The sequence below is a fragment of the Glycine soja genome, chromosome 18 (genome assembly GCF_004193775.1).
Source record: "Glycine soja cultivar W05 chromosome 18, ASM419377v2, whole genome shotgun sequence".
NCBI classification, from domain to species: domain Eukaryota; kingdom Viridiplantae; phylum Streptophyta; class Magnoliopsida; order Fabales; family Fabaceae; genus Glycine; species Glycine soja.
This window is the reverse complement of record NC_041019.1, coordinates 6,205,678-6,223,419: the sequence shown is the minus strand read 5'-3', so window position 1 is coordinate 6,223,419 and position 17,742 is coordinate 6,205,678. Positions and strand designations below refer to the sequence as shown.

At 29.7% G+C, this 17,742-nt stretch overlaps 1 long non-coding RNA gene across 2 annotated transcripts; it reads left to right on the top strand.

The window, feature by feature from the left end:
- Positions 1–5,203: 5,203 nt before the first annotated feature.
- Positions 5,204–8,926, top strand: LOC114394756. 2 transcript variants are annotated; one of them, XR_003662831.1, is made up of 5 exons: positions 5,204–5,503; positions 5,690–5,796; positions 5,893–6,011; positions 6,628–6,714; positions 7,700–8,926. It is a non-coding gene; the product is annotated as an uncharacterized LOC114394756 (long non-coding RNA). The 2 variants fall into 2 exon arrangements; XR_003662830.1 differs by having other exon boundaries at positions 5,205–5,507.
- The last annotated feature ends 8,816 nt before the right edge of the window (positions 8,927–17,742 follow it).

Here is a 17,742-nt window from a genome sequence, read left to right as displayed (position 1 = left end):
TATAATAAACAATAATTTATTTTTGTTAGGTGCAAAAGAGGATGATTAGGAACATACTCGAACGTGCATTATTTAACGCATTTATCATTGTTTGAAATTCACATAAATCTTACTAAATCAGATATTTTTCAATTTTTATTTTAATAAATCCTAGATATATTTTAACGAACAATATGTTAGAAATAGTAGGGTAGATAAATAAATGGTGTTAGCATTTTTCTAGTAGCTGCCTTTGCTGGTGCAGGTGTTTGAAACTGCGTTCACTAAACAATAAACTTATGTTCAACTCATTAACGTGGGAATTTGACACTTTCAAACACTGATAACGAGACTCAATGTGAACTTTGTATTGTAAATTATTCCTGCTTTAAAATTAAAATTTAGAAGAAAAAATTAACAATTATCAACCACACTAAAATGGCACGCGCACACATATATTATATAAAAGTTGAAATGAATTGAATCTTAAAAATTTATTGGGACCGAACATTTATAATTATAGATTATTCATCATTCATTAATAAGATCTTTACATTAACCATAAAACTTGAATTATTCGATTCATATCCTCATGAAATATGAGCTTGATTTTTATTAACTAGATCAACTTTTGATTGTTGTGACTACTAATATGATATTTATTGAGAAATACTTACACATTACCAATAAAATTCTCATATTTGGAAATGAGACTCAAACTTTTCTCTTTGTGGAACATAAGTCTAATTTTTAAGGATTAGATCAATCTTTCTTGATGATACACACGGCTCAATGTGTGTATAATAAGGATGGAGAAAACACATCAACAATTCCACACTAAATATGTATAAATGTGAATGGCAAATCAAATCAAACTAGAATGCTCAAACAACCAAAGCTGGCCCCTCAAAGTTGAGACAGTAAACGATGGAGACAATTATGCACACAACATCTTGAAAGTGACTACACCCACCCCCAAGATATTTTCCCTCTAACAATTCACGTGACCAAAACATCCCCCACCACACACTAAAGTTTCTGTTCACAAGGTCTAGAAGAAAAGGGTATTTTGGTCATTTAGCAAGGTAGCCTGAAGTAACAGAACAAACACTAGCCAGTGAGATAGAGATTAGGAGGAAAGAGCCATCAGAGGCTTTTGGTTTTTGGTGGGAGAGAAAGAGAGAAGAACAGATGAGGAGATAAGGAGATTGAGATTAATTGGCGTGGCAATGCTATTATATAACATCATCAGTTTCTGCATGTCTTTGTCCCATAAAGATAATATGTGTGTGCGTGTGGACCCCATGTGAATTTGTGACTCTATTATATTCTATATGTTTTGGCCAACGTTTTCCTTTTCTGTTGTGATGGGTTAGTTTTTTTAATTGCTTCATGATTCTGTTTGCATGTAATCGCTTCTGGACGAATCATTTCCTATCTCCATTGAATTTTTAAGTGACATTGCGACTTCTAATGTAAGCCACAGGTATTTCACACATCTATATCTGTCTATTTATTGTTCATGAGTTAATTAATGAAGATATATAAATTCAAACATCTGTTGGAAAAATTCGGACTTTCCTATTTAGTGAAGTTAAGATAGACATTTAGTAATTAAAGATAATAATAAGAGCACACGATTATAATTCTTCAATATGGAGATTCTTCCACTATACAAAATGATAGTAAGATTACAAGGATGTGTTTACAAAATTAACTCACTCTATGGTGACTCACTTAAGTTTGAAGATAGAGACTTTCCAAGCTATTTATCTTCTCTCTCAAAGAGGCTCTTTCTCACTCTAAGGAGTGGATTCACTCTTGTCTTGGATGGTTAGGAATGAAGGCTCATACTCTTATTTATACTACTTCATCTCCACAATGAATGGTAGAGATTACTTGTATCTTAGGATGAAGATTGATTCTCTAGAATAGTTCACACATTCTAGGAGTCTCTATACTCTTCTGTTCCCTTCCATACTCTTCCAGAAGATTCCACACATTTCTAGAATATTTCAGAGATTTCCACATTTTTCCACAAGCTTTTAGAGAGTTGTACACTACTCTAGAGTTCTCCAAGACGTTTTAAAAAATTTTACACTTTTTCAAAAAATTCCAGAATTTTCTAGAACCTCTCCAATTAAAGAAGGATCCTAACAACATCCATCATCACCCTTCTTCTTTTTTTCAAGGTTACATCACCCTTCTTAATTATGCGCACAAATTCTAGTGATTTGTAAAAGTTAATTTAATTCAAACTATGTCACTTTAATTTATCTTCAAATATGTACTAAAAAATTATTATATTCATATATATGTATACTTGTAAGGTAATGTGTGTGTGTTGACGTTGGATGATGGCTCAAGTGACGAGGAGCTTTTTTGCTATAAGGTCTTGAATTAGTTTTATGGATAGAAAAATAGCAAGGTAAATAGGTGTTTAAAAGAATTTTCTCTTCATAAAAGAGTTTATTCTAGTCGACTTAGATTAGTTAAGATTTAATGTCACTTGTGAAAACTAAATGTTTCAGATTAAAAAAAAAACAAACAGATAGGTAATACATGTAGATTATATGTATGTAGCTAACGATGCATATGTTACTGGAACGAAGAGAAAATATGATGCATGACATATTCATCTTACTGTGGTTTCTAGCTTCAAGTGGATAATATATAAACCTGCACAACCTATGGACGAATATTATAAGTCATTTCTAATGACTAATTAATGTACACAAGCTATTTTTTTTTCCAGTTCAACCTACTGTACTTTTAGTGAAACACGGTAGCAATGAGTTTAGATTTTTGTTTGGTAAAAGATCACATGAATCTTCTTTGCGGGAATCGATTATGTTTGAACTAATTAAGTGGTATGTATTTCTATATTATGTGTTTAGATATTTAATTATTATTTATTAAGTGTTTTATGATGATTTGTTAAATATTTTTTTGCTGAATGGATAAATATTTTATTTGTATAATACTTCTGTATAATTTTTTAAAATTAAGAAGATAAAAATAAATGTAAATAAAATTAAAATGATGTAATGAATAAAAGTAAAGAAAAAAGAGTTTTTTTTTTTTTTGCTGAATAAGAAAAAAGTTATAAGAATGCATTACAAAAAACTGTGTGATTAAAAAACTTAATGACTCTTAATTTTATAAATATCTTAGCGCTTGGGTTTATACAAGGGGGCACCGTGTACAAGTTTGCTTTCTCTGCTTAGGTGTTTGTATAGTACAGCAAGCATTATCCTTCGATGTCCATATTCAACTAAATTGGGCAAAATCGTTTTCACATAATGGAGACATTATATATACACATAATTATATATCATTTTACTTATTCAACTATTGTATTATTTTTAGTCAAATTTAGATGCAGCAATGCTAATTTGTGGTTCTAAGTTACAAATAATATTGGTACTAAGTTACATAGTGTTTGATTCAGTTTATTTCAAAACATATATAATCGTTTGTTTTTATAGATTATATGAAAGATTTTGAAAAATAAATAATTGTCAGAATAGTCATTTTTCAAACATATACACTCTACCATATAGGTTTTTTTTTGGCAGGTATCCCATTTCGCTTGGATTAGGAGATTGGTACAAGAAAAGAGGTTGGAGCAGACACTAGGAGCAGTGTAGAATAACTTAGGCATTGATAAGAGGGCTCAGTAAGAACACACTAATACCTTAGGTAAAAAATAAAATTAAGAAAAGGATTAAATAACTATAGTCTAAAAGCTTTTACACTATTAATTAATAAAAAAATATTATTGATATGATAGTTTGTGTTTACATGATATACGACATACATTTATATACGATAATTTGTAATTAAAATAAAAAATTATTATTGATATGATAGTTTGTGTTTAGATGATATACAACATACATTTATATACGATAATTTGTAATTAAATATTAATGTATAACTATTTTACAATATCATAGATTATTTTCTCTTTAGAAAATTATTTATATTGTGAAAAAAATAGTTACTTTAAAATGAACAACATAAAATAAGCATTAATAATATTGTTTACCTTGCGCGTGGGAACTTTCAATACGGAGAAAAATGATATGTTAGCTTTTTTTGTGTTTCTTTTTTTTTAATTATGATTTTAGTTCTTGAATTTTTACCGACTTTCATTTTAAGTCTTTAAAATTTTATTTAGCTGCTCTTAGTTTCTAATTTATTTTTTGTTTAATTTTTAGTTTTTATCATCAAGTTTCTCTGTTAAATAATGATATGATAATTAATTTGTGACATTTTTTTAGATTAAAAACCACCAAAAATTATTTGACGGACTCATTTAAAATGTGTTTAATAATTTTTTGAAGATTAAAAATCATCATAAATTTTAAAAACCCCCCGGAATCAGTGAAGAATGTTGATACATTTTCCAATTTTTGAAATTTTTTACAAGAATGACTAGATACACTAAAAACCAATATAGATATTGGCATCAATATAAAAAATCACTTCTATAATGGTTTTTAGTACAACTAATGTATTAAATTCATTATAAGTTTTTGATTTTAACAACGCACTAAAAATTTGATTTTTGCTTAAATATTCAAATATTAATTCTCTGTTCCAAGATGCCTCGAGGAAATCATAAATAAATTGGCATACCCCTCTATCTTCCTCATCATACATCTTTTATTTTCATTTTATAGATGTGTGCTCTTTATCAATTTGTTCGTCTTTCATTCAAACTCTGGCCTCAAAAGATGCACTTAGGCATGATAACGGGTAGGTCGAACGTGACTCTCCTTATTCTTGTTCCTGCAAAAAGTAAGACTGATTCGAGTTTAAAATAGATAGATTTATGATTTTCCCTTTTTTTGTTGCCCGGGCCACATGCAGAAATTTTGGCTGCACTTTTTTTTTTCGTTTGATATAATAGGAGTGTCAACTCCCTCCTACAAGTTACCCTTTTGTATTTTGTTTCACAAATTCGTTGATTATAAACACGCCACTTGGATTATATTCATTCATGTTTAAGCATAGGTAGAAGCTTTACCCGATTAGTGTATATCCTAAGTGGCAAATTTGTAATTAAAGAATCTATATCTATATACTATCTATAAAAGAGAAGTATCTGGAAAATTCTAAAATGCCCTTATTTAAGATTGTGACACCTGTCCATTTCCTTGGTTTTTCGATCTTTTAGCCTTTCAATTCCTCACTCCCCTGGTTGCTCCACGTATTGTTCCAGGTGTCTTCTTTTTCGGTCTTCATCCCGAGCCTTTTTGCTTTTCTTTTTATCTTTCTATTTCTCTATCTCCCGTGCTTTCTAGAGCTGGTGCAGCTCCTTTTTTATTTATTTATATTTTATTTTATTTATTCATTGATTGATTTTTATCTAACAAACAACGCAAAGGCTCTTCTCTCTTTCTCTCTCACTCACTTTCTTTCTCTATACAACTTGGAAGCTTTCTCTCTCTCAAAGCAGCAAGGTCCTCCACCACCACCACCTCCAATCTCCCTCTTTCACACAGAGAGAGATACTGTGTGTGAGACCAGTTTTCGGTTCATGAATTCTTTTTCTCTTCTACAATTCAAAGCATTTATTCTTAGTATTTGATATATTTCATTCCTCTCTCTCTCTCTCATATATTTTTTTCTTCTTTTAATTTACTATTTTTTGGTTTATAAACGGTCACCCATGATGCGGATTGGATTTTGTGTTGTGCAGGTTCGAACAAGTTTTGGGCTTTTGGTGGTAATGTGGTGGCTATGGATAAGGACTCGTGTGGAGTGGGGTTCGTGGCGGAACTATCCGGGGAAAGTAGCCGCAAAACGGTGAGTGCGATGACTTTGGCGTTTGCATGTGAGTGTGAGTATGAGTATGGTGCGTGTGGTGTGCGTTTTTACGATTATGTGTCATTTTTGCTGTAGGTGATTGATGCTTTGAAGATGCTGGTGCGCATGACGCACAGAGGTGCTTACGGTGTGAAGCCAACACTGGAGATGGAGTAGGGATCATGGTGGCTTTACCTCACCAATTTTACAAGGAGGTAGTATTCTATTCTATTTTATTATTTAAATTTTTTTACGGAGAACTTTTGATTTTCTTAGCTAGAATAATATTAATGACTTTACTAAATTTCAGTAAAAAAATTATTATTAAATATGACTTTGCGGTTTTATTATCCGCTCTATTTACCATATTTTGGCTAGCTGTTTGGCCAGTCCGTTTCAATTTTTTTAATAGAAAACTACTATTTTTTAAAAAATTAAACAAAATTTGAAAAAAATTCATGGAATTACTTCACTTTTTTTAAAAAAAATCAAAAGTAAAAAAGTATAAAATCAAATGAAAATAATATATTATTTTAAATATTTTTCTATAGAATTAGTCTCTTTTTCAAAAAAAGAGAAAGTTTGCTTTTTTATGATGGTAAACAAATAATATAAATAAATAAATTAACTTTTTTCTTAAAATTTTTAAAAATAATTGATGCAACATAATTTGGGAATTATTTTTCTTATTATGTAACTACCTTTTTTTAGTACGTGCAAAGGATCACATAAGAAGTGTTGTAAGGTTTGCTATGGTGGTGCTTCACGGGTTCCAGTTTGTGTTCCTGTTTTAGGTATTTTCTTAAAAAATCTTTTTTTTTTTTCGCACAGGGTAGCAGAAGCTCTTGATGCTAATGTTAAAAGGTGGTCAAGTCTGAAAAAGGAAACTTGAGGGTGTTACCAAGAAAATTACTATATGTATGTGTAAACATTCTAAATGTGTTTAAGTTTACTGCACATGTTGAGATTGTTATGCCTTGATAAATAAGAACTTGCCATGAATCTTTCTTCTTTTTGCTTACTCTCTTGAAATTACTGTTGTAAGAATTTGGTTTGGTTACCAAAAACGAAAAAAGGTAATATTTTTTGTAATATATCTCTTGCTGTTGTAAGAATTTGATTTGGTTATATGGAGCTGGTGAGCTGTAGAGAAGAGGTTAGCCTTCCCCCAAAAAATGTTCATGGTAATAATGGAACAGTTCACTAATTACTATAAATCAAACATATATACACGTGCTCTGCACTAAAACAAAAAAGATTGTTGCATAACACAGAAAGAGAATCAGAGAAGTTAAAAACCATATTATCCAAAAACTAATCAGGATGATGTGAAGATGGATGGATATGTTGGTCTTGCTTTGATCGGATTGTGAAAATAAATATATGTGAGGAATTGAATAGACTTTGTTGTTTGTTGCGTATATGACACAGGATTTTGGACAGCATATCACAGTTGATGCTGGCTTTTGATCATCATTTGCCAGATGCTACCCCTTCTTTCCTTTGTTTGTATTTATACAAGGGAAAAGGGATACATGCTTCTTTTGAGATCAGCACTGTCCAATGTACTTATATATATATAAATTGTCCCACAGCAACATGTTTCTTTTTTTTTCACTTTTTTATTTTGTTTTTCTTCTCACTTTAAATTTTTTAAAAACCGTGCAACTAATTTTTTTATTATAAAGTTAACAAAAATAGAAATAACGATATTTTCTTATACATATATTTTTGGATTCTAATGATATTGTGTATTTGATTATATAAATAAAATAAAGAAGATATGTATAATTCTTTTAGAAGGTGGTCCTTCAGTTTGGATATATATGACTGAGATGATTTTACTTACATTATATTTCTTTGGTTGATGTGTTTGCTCAATATGTTATGGTTGCTTATGCAGGAACATTACATCAAACATATAGTGAAGGAAGGAGCTCTTCACTTTCTTTGTATTGTAGTGTCCTTTCTTAAGTGCTTTGATTTTGGAGGATATTTAATCTCCATTTATCTATACCTGTTCTATCCTTAGTCCTTTATTTTTTTTTCATTATTTAAAAAAATCTTCAAGTTAAGCAGCATTTACATATATGTTGTTTGATTCTTTTCAGTACATAAATATGAGAAATCAGAGGGTATCATTCTCTTGAAAAGGAGGTTTACAACCCCTAATTGGGTTAAGGTCGATCTGTTATATACCCTTTTTTCAAACATATAAGACTGATGATCGGTTGTCTTTGAAAGAGCTTGAATCTCTGAAGTTTTTCCTTTGCTTTACATAGCATAAGGAACCAAGAGAAGTTCATATATTTGTTGATCTATTTCTTCAAGAGGTTGGTATATCTGTATATTTAAATCAGTCATTCTTTTTTGTGTCTTTTCAGTTGTATTGAATTGTTTAAGCATTGTGATTGAGTATTAGTCTTATTAAATGTTGCTAATCTGGAATATAATTGTATCATATTTGATGAAAATATATGGTAATTGATTGAAGCAACAACAACAATAAAAGCCTTATTCCACTAAGTGGGGTTGACTATATTAATCATGTGACACCATTGTTAAAAACCAAATTTTAATTGAAGCAAATTGGAGGAAAATTTTTATTTCCATTATTTTATTTCCAACTTGAAATTATAGTTAACAAAGTGAAGCAGGTTTTGCCTCAAGGTAGACGTAAGCACTACATGATAGTAATGGAAGTAGTCCTTCATCAAGGAGCAATCCCTTGCGGGAGGAGAAACTGGGTAGGTTAAATACTCAAAGGGCAAGGAGCCAACTTTTGGAAACGCATCTTGCAAAATTGTTTAAGCAGAAAGTTGAAATTTTCACAAAAGTAGAATATACACAGGTATGTCTGATTATTATATTGGTGATTTAAATTTAAATGATTCTTTGAGAGCTGTGATATCATTTTCCTTACGAATGGCAGAAGTCTGTTGTTACAATTATAGTTAAATTGGGTCTTAAAAGTTTACAAGAATTTGTCCTCTTTAGATGATAAATGAGTACAATCATTTGTATTCTTGTAGGAGGATTCCTCAATTCAAAGAACACTTTGGCTGCTTAAACCATCTCTATTAGAGAATGATATGCAAATTAACAAGTAATTTTTTTTCTATTCATTAGAAGTGACCACTCCATCAATTGTATCTGCATGTTATAGATTTTGTAATTTATTTGTCTTTTTGAAATATTATTGGTTATAGGTATTTATAACAAATTGAATTTTATTTATTTTCTATATATTTTCTATATATAGAATACATAGGTAGAAGCTATTATATTTTTCTGAACTCAAGCCCAACTCTATATCTTTGTTCAGCATTGAGAAACATGAAAGTTGCCATTTCCCGTTGGTCTAGAGCTACAACCAGAACTACCAAGGTATTTCTCGCATTCTGCTTCTTCGAATTCTTTTTTATTTTTCTCCAAGTTTATTCTTTTAAATTTGAAGCTGTAAGCAAATGATTTACCATTTCTTTGTGATTTCAGGTTGACAATGGTTTATCAAAAGATTACAAAGCTCAAAAAGATTTTGAATTTGAACCTCTGTCCGTCTTTACTAAACTCTCCATGAGTTTTAATTTTATCTTTTTATTTTAATACATAGGTAGAAGCTCTTAGATTTTTCTGAACTCAAGTACAACTTTATATCTTTCTTTAAGATTGAGGAACATGAAACCTGCCATTTCTCGTTGGTCTAGAGCTACAACCAAAGCTGCCAAGGTATTTCTAGCATTCTACTTCTTTGGATTCTTTTTTATTTTTCTTCAAGCTTATTCTTTTAAATTTTAAGTTGTAAGGAAATTATTTTTCAATGTAGGGAAATGATTTTTGTTTATATTTTTGTCTTTCTCAAATTCTGCCCATTCACGTCCAATCTTTGGACGTAACATTCAATGCTCCACAGTTCCCAAACCACTTAACTTGCCGCCAGTTACAGCCTCCGAAAGGCAATGACCCTTCCATCACCCACTACCTCACACCATCAAACCACCCTTCCTTTTTCTACCACCTCCACTTCAACTCTAAGCAAATCATTCTGTCAAAGCGACTACCACCATGAGTTCCGCTTCATCAACTGCCTCAAGCAAGGTAAGTCTAAACCGAATACCTCACTGGATGTATATTTATTTCATGATTTTTTCCTTGCCTTTGCTTACATTTTTCATCGATATCCTGAACCAAAATTCAACATCTTGTCATCTGTATTTGTGACTTTTGCACTTGCAATTTAGGACAGACATATTGAACAATTCTAGCTTTGAATCCATGATTGTCTCACTCAACCTTCTTTCATGAATTTCGACGAAAGAATAAAAAGAAAGGTATTGTAAAAAAAACAAAAAGACTAACATTCATGTCAAAGAGTTCTATATATAGTGCAGTACATTGATTGACAAATTGATAGAAGATAAGAATAAAAATAGTTCCAAACAAAGATAACTAAAATTGTCTGTCAAAATAACAAAATAGATTGAATAACAACCGTAAAACCTAATCTATGTCGTTGTCGTCCCAATCTATTTCGCGTCTAATAACAACTTCCCAAATTTTTTCGTCACGACTATAGTAGAATGAAAAAAGACCAATCTCACCCGCTCTCTTTCTGCCATCGCCACTGCATCCGCCTACAACCAAGACAAAACTTTAATGTCCAAACTAGGTTAAACTTTTTCACAATTTAAAATACTAAATTCAGGTAAATTCAAAAGATCTTAGTAGCACAAAACAGAATATTTTCCTAGATTACAGGTTTTGACTTAAAATTAATATAATTCATAGTGAAAATCTAGCAACCACATTGTCAGTATCCAAGGATGATAGAAGATAAACATAAAGATGTTGGAAACAAAGATAACTAACATTGTTTTCCAAAATAACAAAATAGGTTGAATAACAACTGTAAAACCTAATCTATGTCGCTATCGTCCCAATCTATTGCGCGTCTAATAACAACTTCCCAGATTTTTTCGGCACGCCTATAGTAGAATGACAGCTCATCTCCATGGCTAAAATAACCTTCTTAAAGGAATTTATACCAAGGCTGAGTGATATACTTATCACCAATCCCCTTGTCAAGCACGATTACATTCCATTGTAATGGAGGTCTGAATTTTCTCAGGATTGTCATGTGGTCACCACAATGGATTAGACATTGTGTGACAGAGGGTGGAAATTGCTATAGGCAAAAAAAGAGTTAGGCATTGAAATTAATATTTGTATAGAAGATATAAACGGATATGAATATTTTACCAGTGGATATGGTGCCCCTAGCATTGATTGGGTGATTTCATAGGTCCAGATATGTTTCCTTGACGTGCAGCGTCTTTTGCATGTCTGCTGGTGTAATGGTGGAGTGAAGTGGAGGTCAAATTTTGAATGGTGGTCATAGGCTAGGAAATTTATGATTACTTATTCATAAATCTGCAATTTTGTTCTCAATGTTGTTAGGCCATCAGCAAAGAAAAGTTTGCCCTTGTGTTGCCTGACTTGAATTTCATAGGTGGCCCCATCATATTTAAACTCAACGATTTCTAGATAATCTGGTTCCCATTGTCGTTGATAAAAACCTGGTATTTCTATGGCGTCCTGCAAGGAAAAAAAACTGTTTTAAAAAGGAAAGACAATATGAAAAACGGGAAAGGAAAAAGTATGGAAAGGAAGCATTTGATTTTACATTGTCACAATGGAACGCAGCTTTAAATTGCAATATTAATGGTTGTCTAATAGCAGGGAATCTCAACTGCAGTGCAATGAAAAAAAGTGGAGTTAGCATTTAAAGAACATGTATATTGACCAATTTAATTGTCTACAACCCTAAATTGGGGTGTTGCTGCAATGTAGTAGTAATTGAATTTAAGAGTTCTAAATTAGGATAATCAAAATAACATAAGAGAAGATGCATATAATATAACACCTAAGAAGTTGAATCCAAGACATGAAAATAAGCAATACAGAACATGTGTAATTCATGCAGAGTAACGAAAGTAAAAGATCAAACCATGGGTCAATGGATTGAAGCATTGATTAAATGGAAGAAAGTTTGAGAGGACAGAATCAACATTATAAAAAGAACATAACAGATGATGTATATAACCGAACAACTCAGAAGCTTAATACAATACTTGGAAATAATGGTAATAGAAGCCTACAAAATTTAATAGACACTCAAAAAGAGTTCTATATAGTAGACACTCAAACTTGTTCAGGTTTGTTCATTGTTGCAGTTAAAAGTAACAACACAAATAGCTTTCTTATATAATGTGCTGAGCCCCAGTCTTTTGCTTCTTTGATTGCCTCAATGAATTCTTTATCATCTTGCAAAAACCTCATAGCAAAACATGTTTCTTTATATGTAGGATATTGAACATTATCAACTGTTCTTAAATCTTCAAATGAGGTAGGTCCTTTACAAACAGTAAGCATCATCCTCAAGTAAAATAATTTGCCTGTAATTGGTGGGACCCATAGTAATCTGCCAATGGTGTAACCTTTCTTCCTAAGGTGCCAACATCTTTTCTTCTGATTGTATACAAACTTAGAAACAAATTCTGCATAAGTAAGATTTCTTCCTTCAACAGAATTTTGGTTGGTGTTCATCCATGAAATAAACTTTGAATTAGAGATACTTGGCTTAGACAATACATCATCAATATCATCATGGTCTTCGTAGAGAACACTATGTTGGCCTGGAAAGGAAAGAAGGGGTAGCATCTGACAAATGGTGATCAAAAGCCAGCATCAACTGTGATATGCTGTCCAAAATCCTGTGTCATATACACAACAAACGGCAAAGTCTATTCAATTCCTTACATATATTTATTTTCACAATCTGATCAAAGCAAGACCAACATATCCATCCATCTTCACCATCATCCTGATTAGTTTTTGGATAATATGGTATTTAACTTCTCTGATTCTCTTTCTATGTTATGCAGCAATCTTTTTTGTTTCAGTGCAGAGCACGTGTATATATGTTTGATTTATAGTAATTAGTGAACTGTTCCATTATTACCATGAACATTTTTTGGGGTAAGGCTAACCTCTTCTCTACAGCTTACCAGCTCCATATAACCAAACCAAATTCTTACAACAGCAAGAGATATATTACAAAAAATATTACCATTTTCATTTTTGGTAACCAAACCAAATTCTTACAACACTAATTTCAAGAGAGTAAGCAAAAAGAAGAAAGATTCATGGCAAGCTCTTATCTATCAAGGCATAACAATCTCAACATGTGCAGTGAGCTTAAACACATTTAGAATGTTTACACATACATATAGTAATTTTCTTGGTAGCACCCTCAAGTTTCCTTTTTCAGACTTGACCACCTTTTAACATTAGCATCAAGAGCTTCTGCTACCCTGTGCGAAAAAAAAAGATTTTTTAAGAAAATACCTGAAACAGGAACACAAAATGGAACCCGTGAAGCACCACCATAGCAAACCTTACAACACTTCTTATGTGATCCTTTGCATGTACTAAAAAAAAGTAGTTACATAATAAGAAAAATAATTCCCAAATTATGTTGCATAAATTATTTTTAAAAATTTTAAGAAAAAAGTTAATTTATTTATTTATACTATTTGTTTACCATCATAAAAAAAACAAACTTTCTCTTTTTCTGAAAAAGTGTAAGAAAACACACATGAAAACAACACCAGAACAGAACAACAGAAGTAACATGAACAGACAAACACGATAAGCTAACATGCAAACCAAACCTCGTCCAACACAGGAAAATGAAAAAATAACATGCATGTAACAAAACAAACATGAAAACAGCACTGAAACAAAAGCCAAAAAGCAAAAAGGTAACATGCATGTAAGAAAAGAGAAGGCAAAAAACGATAAGCTAACATGCAATGTAAGAAAACATAAGAAGATTGAGCTAAATTGAAAAAAGACATTGGTGTTATTATATATAACGAAACAAAAAGAATGAGCAATCAAAATTTTCCCATTTGAGCCATGTAATTAGAAAGATAAGGCTCCCAATCTTTATTATTGTGGAATAAAACAATTCCTTAAGCCAAATGACTATAATGTTTCTTCCCTTTGAACACATTATTTTGAGTTTAGTCATTGTGATAATGAAATTGTATTTGTATTTGATATATACACACAAGACTATAATATATATATATATATATATATATATATATATATATATATATATATATATATATAAAAGTTGTTTGTATTTTTTTCTATATTTATTGTTTTTGAATTATAATATTATATTGCATGTATAGAATGTAGTTGTGTTGTTTTTCTTTTTTATATAAAAATAAATAAACTTTGTATGAGTTCTTATCACAATCCACACAAAAAGTGAGTATTTTCTACATCAGTTCTTGTTACGATCAATATAAGAAGCGATTTTTTTACTGTCGGTTTTAAAATTGATCTATACTAATTATACATTTTCCTAAATTTTATCTAAAAGATTAAAAAACAACTAATATAAAAACTTTTTCGCACTATTGTTAGTCAGAACAAAAAAAGTAAGAAATAAAGGATACATATTCACATTCTAATTTCTACATGATAAATGTAATGTTGAATTTGGGTTTTATCCCCAATCACAAAAAAATGCATTATTACATAAAGTTAATAAATAATTAGCATTTGAAAATTCATACTCAAATTCGCGGTGCTATTATTTTTTAATATTGGGTGATCATAAGCTAAGCGACCAATTGAAGGTTTATGATTAGTCCAACATTAAAATTAATATATTTATCAAATAATAAAATAAGTTAAATCAATATGGTTTTAAAAACTTATTTAATTAAAATGTTTGATTTTAAATAATTTTGAAAGTTTTAAGCCTGGTAAATAGACTTGTTTAAGAAAATATAACTAATAAACATAAAAAAAATCTTTAAAGAAAAAACCATATTTCAATAAATAAATCAAACTTTAGACTTCAATTTCAAAAAAATAAATCAGATTTATTTAGCATCAAAATTAATGTAGCCTAACTCCATTTCTACCAAATGATCATGTCTATAAATCTAACACCTTCCAAATGTCAATATAATTAATTAGTTAGTGGGAGGATATATAATGACAATCCATCTTTTAAATTGAGACATTGCACCAGCAATCCACATGTCTCTCCACATTAAATTCTCCATACTTCGTACAATAATTGGAGGTTGAGAAGAGAATTCATCAAATGGTCACTTTTTTTCTTTTTCTTTTTTGTAATTGAGCCCTCGTGATACACATTTTCAAGTTTTTGTGCAATTGATCAACACAAGGTATGAAGTCCAAAGATTTCATGACATGTGCTTCCGTGTTACCCCACCGTTTTAAGGCACTCCACTAGACAGGGACAATAGTTAGAGCACTTATCATACCTGCCTTTAAATGCCGTGACCCTCAGAGCCATGGAGGAGAATTGATGGCCGTGATAGCGAAAGTAACTTGAATTTCAATCTTTAATTTTATTTTTTTTACTTCTATAAAATTTATAAAAGAGATTTTTTTTTTCATACATTAGATTATGATATGCTAGGGTTAACTATGTGAAATTTTCAGATTGATCAAGATACTTTTTCAAAATTTAATAGTTTAATTGTGGTTCAATCAGTAATAATAATTAAAATAAAATATTCTAATTTTATAATACAAAAAATTAAAATTAAAATTAAAAAAAATCAAATCAAATATATCATAAATTTTTAAGTCTAAATTTCAATAACATATAACAATATCCATTAACAAAAATAAATTAACATCCGAAAAATGACAAGTATCTTAGATTATTTTTTCTTTTTGAAAAAAAATGAAAATTACATCAATTCAAGGGTTTTTCACTGACCCATTGTTATTATATATACGTACAAGTGCAAAAAATAATAAAATGACAACCGGTCAATGATTTATAATCACAAATTAATCTAAGCAATATTTGAGATTGGCAGGATTGTCAGCAACTATGGTAGCTAGCTAGCAGAAACATTCTTGTGCCATGTTTTCATTTGATGTGTGAAACCAATCAAGAAAAGTTAGTAGTTAAATTTTGGCCACATGATATTGGTTCAACTTTTATCAACACTATACTCGTGAGATTAAACAAAATGATTTTTGAACACCCAAAATTATGTTTGATATCTAGTAAGAGGGGTAAAGAAAAACACATACATGCATAGTAAATATTCTGATGATGCTATTTTAGAAAAATAAATAAAAAATATTAATGAAGTGTTTGAAAAAATGAGATATCCAAAAATCATTGCTCGTTTCAAATTAAAATGAAGAATGTCCTTCCTAACAATTCTTTCATAGGCTTCAACAAATTTGTAACGTACGCGAGACCGTTGAAACATCCTTTTAACTCGCATGTTCTTATTGCATTGCTTTCAAAGAGATATATGCATGTTTGTTTTCGTGAAAATGATGCATTATTTGGTTTCTTTCTGTCAAATATTGTTAATGGCACTTTGTTGGCATTTTCTTTTTGGAAACTCTGTTTGTTTGTTTGTTTGTTTGTTTGGTTTGATCATATTCTGTCTCTCGTCCATGCACTCTTGGTTCTCTTTGCATTATTCCTCGACATAGAACATGAATCGTCACAAAACCAGGCGCCCTTATTATTTGCGTTTAGTTTGATATTTGAGAATTGATTCTGAGTCTATAATTAATTTTAAATCTATTTTTATATTTTTGGTTTTAGGTTGTAAATTTTTTTAAAATTGATTCTAATTTAAAGTAATTTGAATAATTTTTATGTTAGTTAATATAATTTATATTGAATTTTATTCTTAATTTAATTCTATAATAAAAATATCCAAATATAAATCATAATCACTTTTAAATCAGTTCCAACTAAATTAATTTTATTGTGCTCATTCAAACACATAGTTTGATATTTTTTTTCCTTATTTTTTTAAAAAGAAGATTAGTTTGATCTTGAAATTTAATTAGAATTAAATCACGTTATCACACTTCCGTTTACTACGTGCCTCCAAAAAAATAATTTATTTTTTTAAGAAAAAGTAATTTCTTTTAAAAAACCAAAGAGAGAGAATACTTAACTTCAAGGACTATTATTTTTTAAAATACATATGCAAATTGCAAAGGCTATAAAAAAATAGAGAAAAAAATTGAGGGACATAACAACCTCAAGGATATTTAAGACTTGAGTTGCCTCCTTTTCATCTTTGTTTTTGCCTAAAAGAATTTAGGGGGAAAAAGTATTTACTCATCTTTAACTTTATCTTTTTTACAAATAAACATCCTAAATTTTAATTTTGTTTCAATTGAGCTCTAAATTCTATCTCTTTTTCAAATAGGCATCATAAAATTTAATTTCGTTTCAATCAATCCTTAAGCTTTACCTCTTTTCCATATAGTCACCTAATTTCAATTTCATCTCAGTTAATTCTTAAAAATAACCCTTTTCATAAACAAAATCTTATATTAAATTGGAGTTAAACTACTAGCAAAAGAATCTCAATTTTTTATTTATTTAATTTCAACTGTTTGTTAGTTTTTTTTTTTTGTAAATCACTTTTTTCAAACATTAAAACATAATAAAATTAAAAATTAAATAAAAAATCTTTTTATTAATGTTATTATTTTCCCCTCTTATGTATATCTTTTAAATTTATATTCTTTATTATATTTTAAATATGAAAACATGACTTGTAAAAAAAATGAATGATTAAAATTTAAGATTAAAAAAATTAAAAAAATATTAGTAAAAAGATCAATTTTAAAAATTAATTGAAATGCAATTAAAATTCATGGTGCCTATTTTTTTTTTAAAAAAAAGAGTATAGTTTAAGGGGACTTAGTGTTTTTTTTCCTTATTATTACTTATCTTTGAGAGTGTCATTATGGTGCACAGATAAATTTTTTAGAAATACTTCTGTAAACTTGTAAAAATATTAAACAATAATATTAATTAACTGATATAAGTGG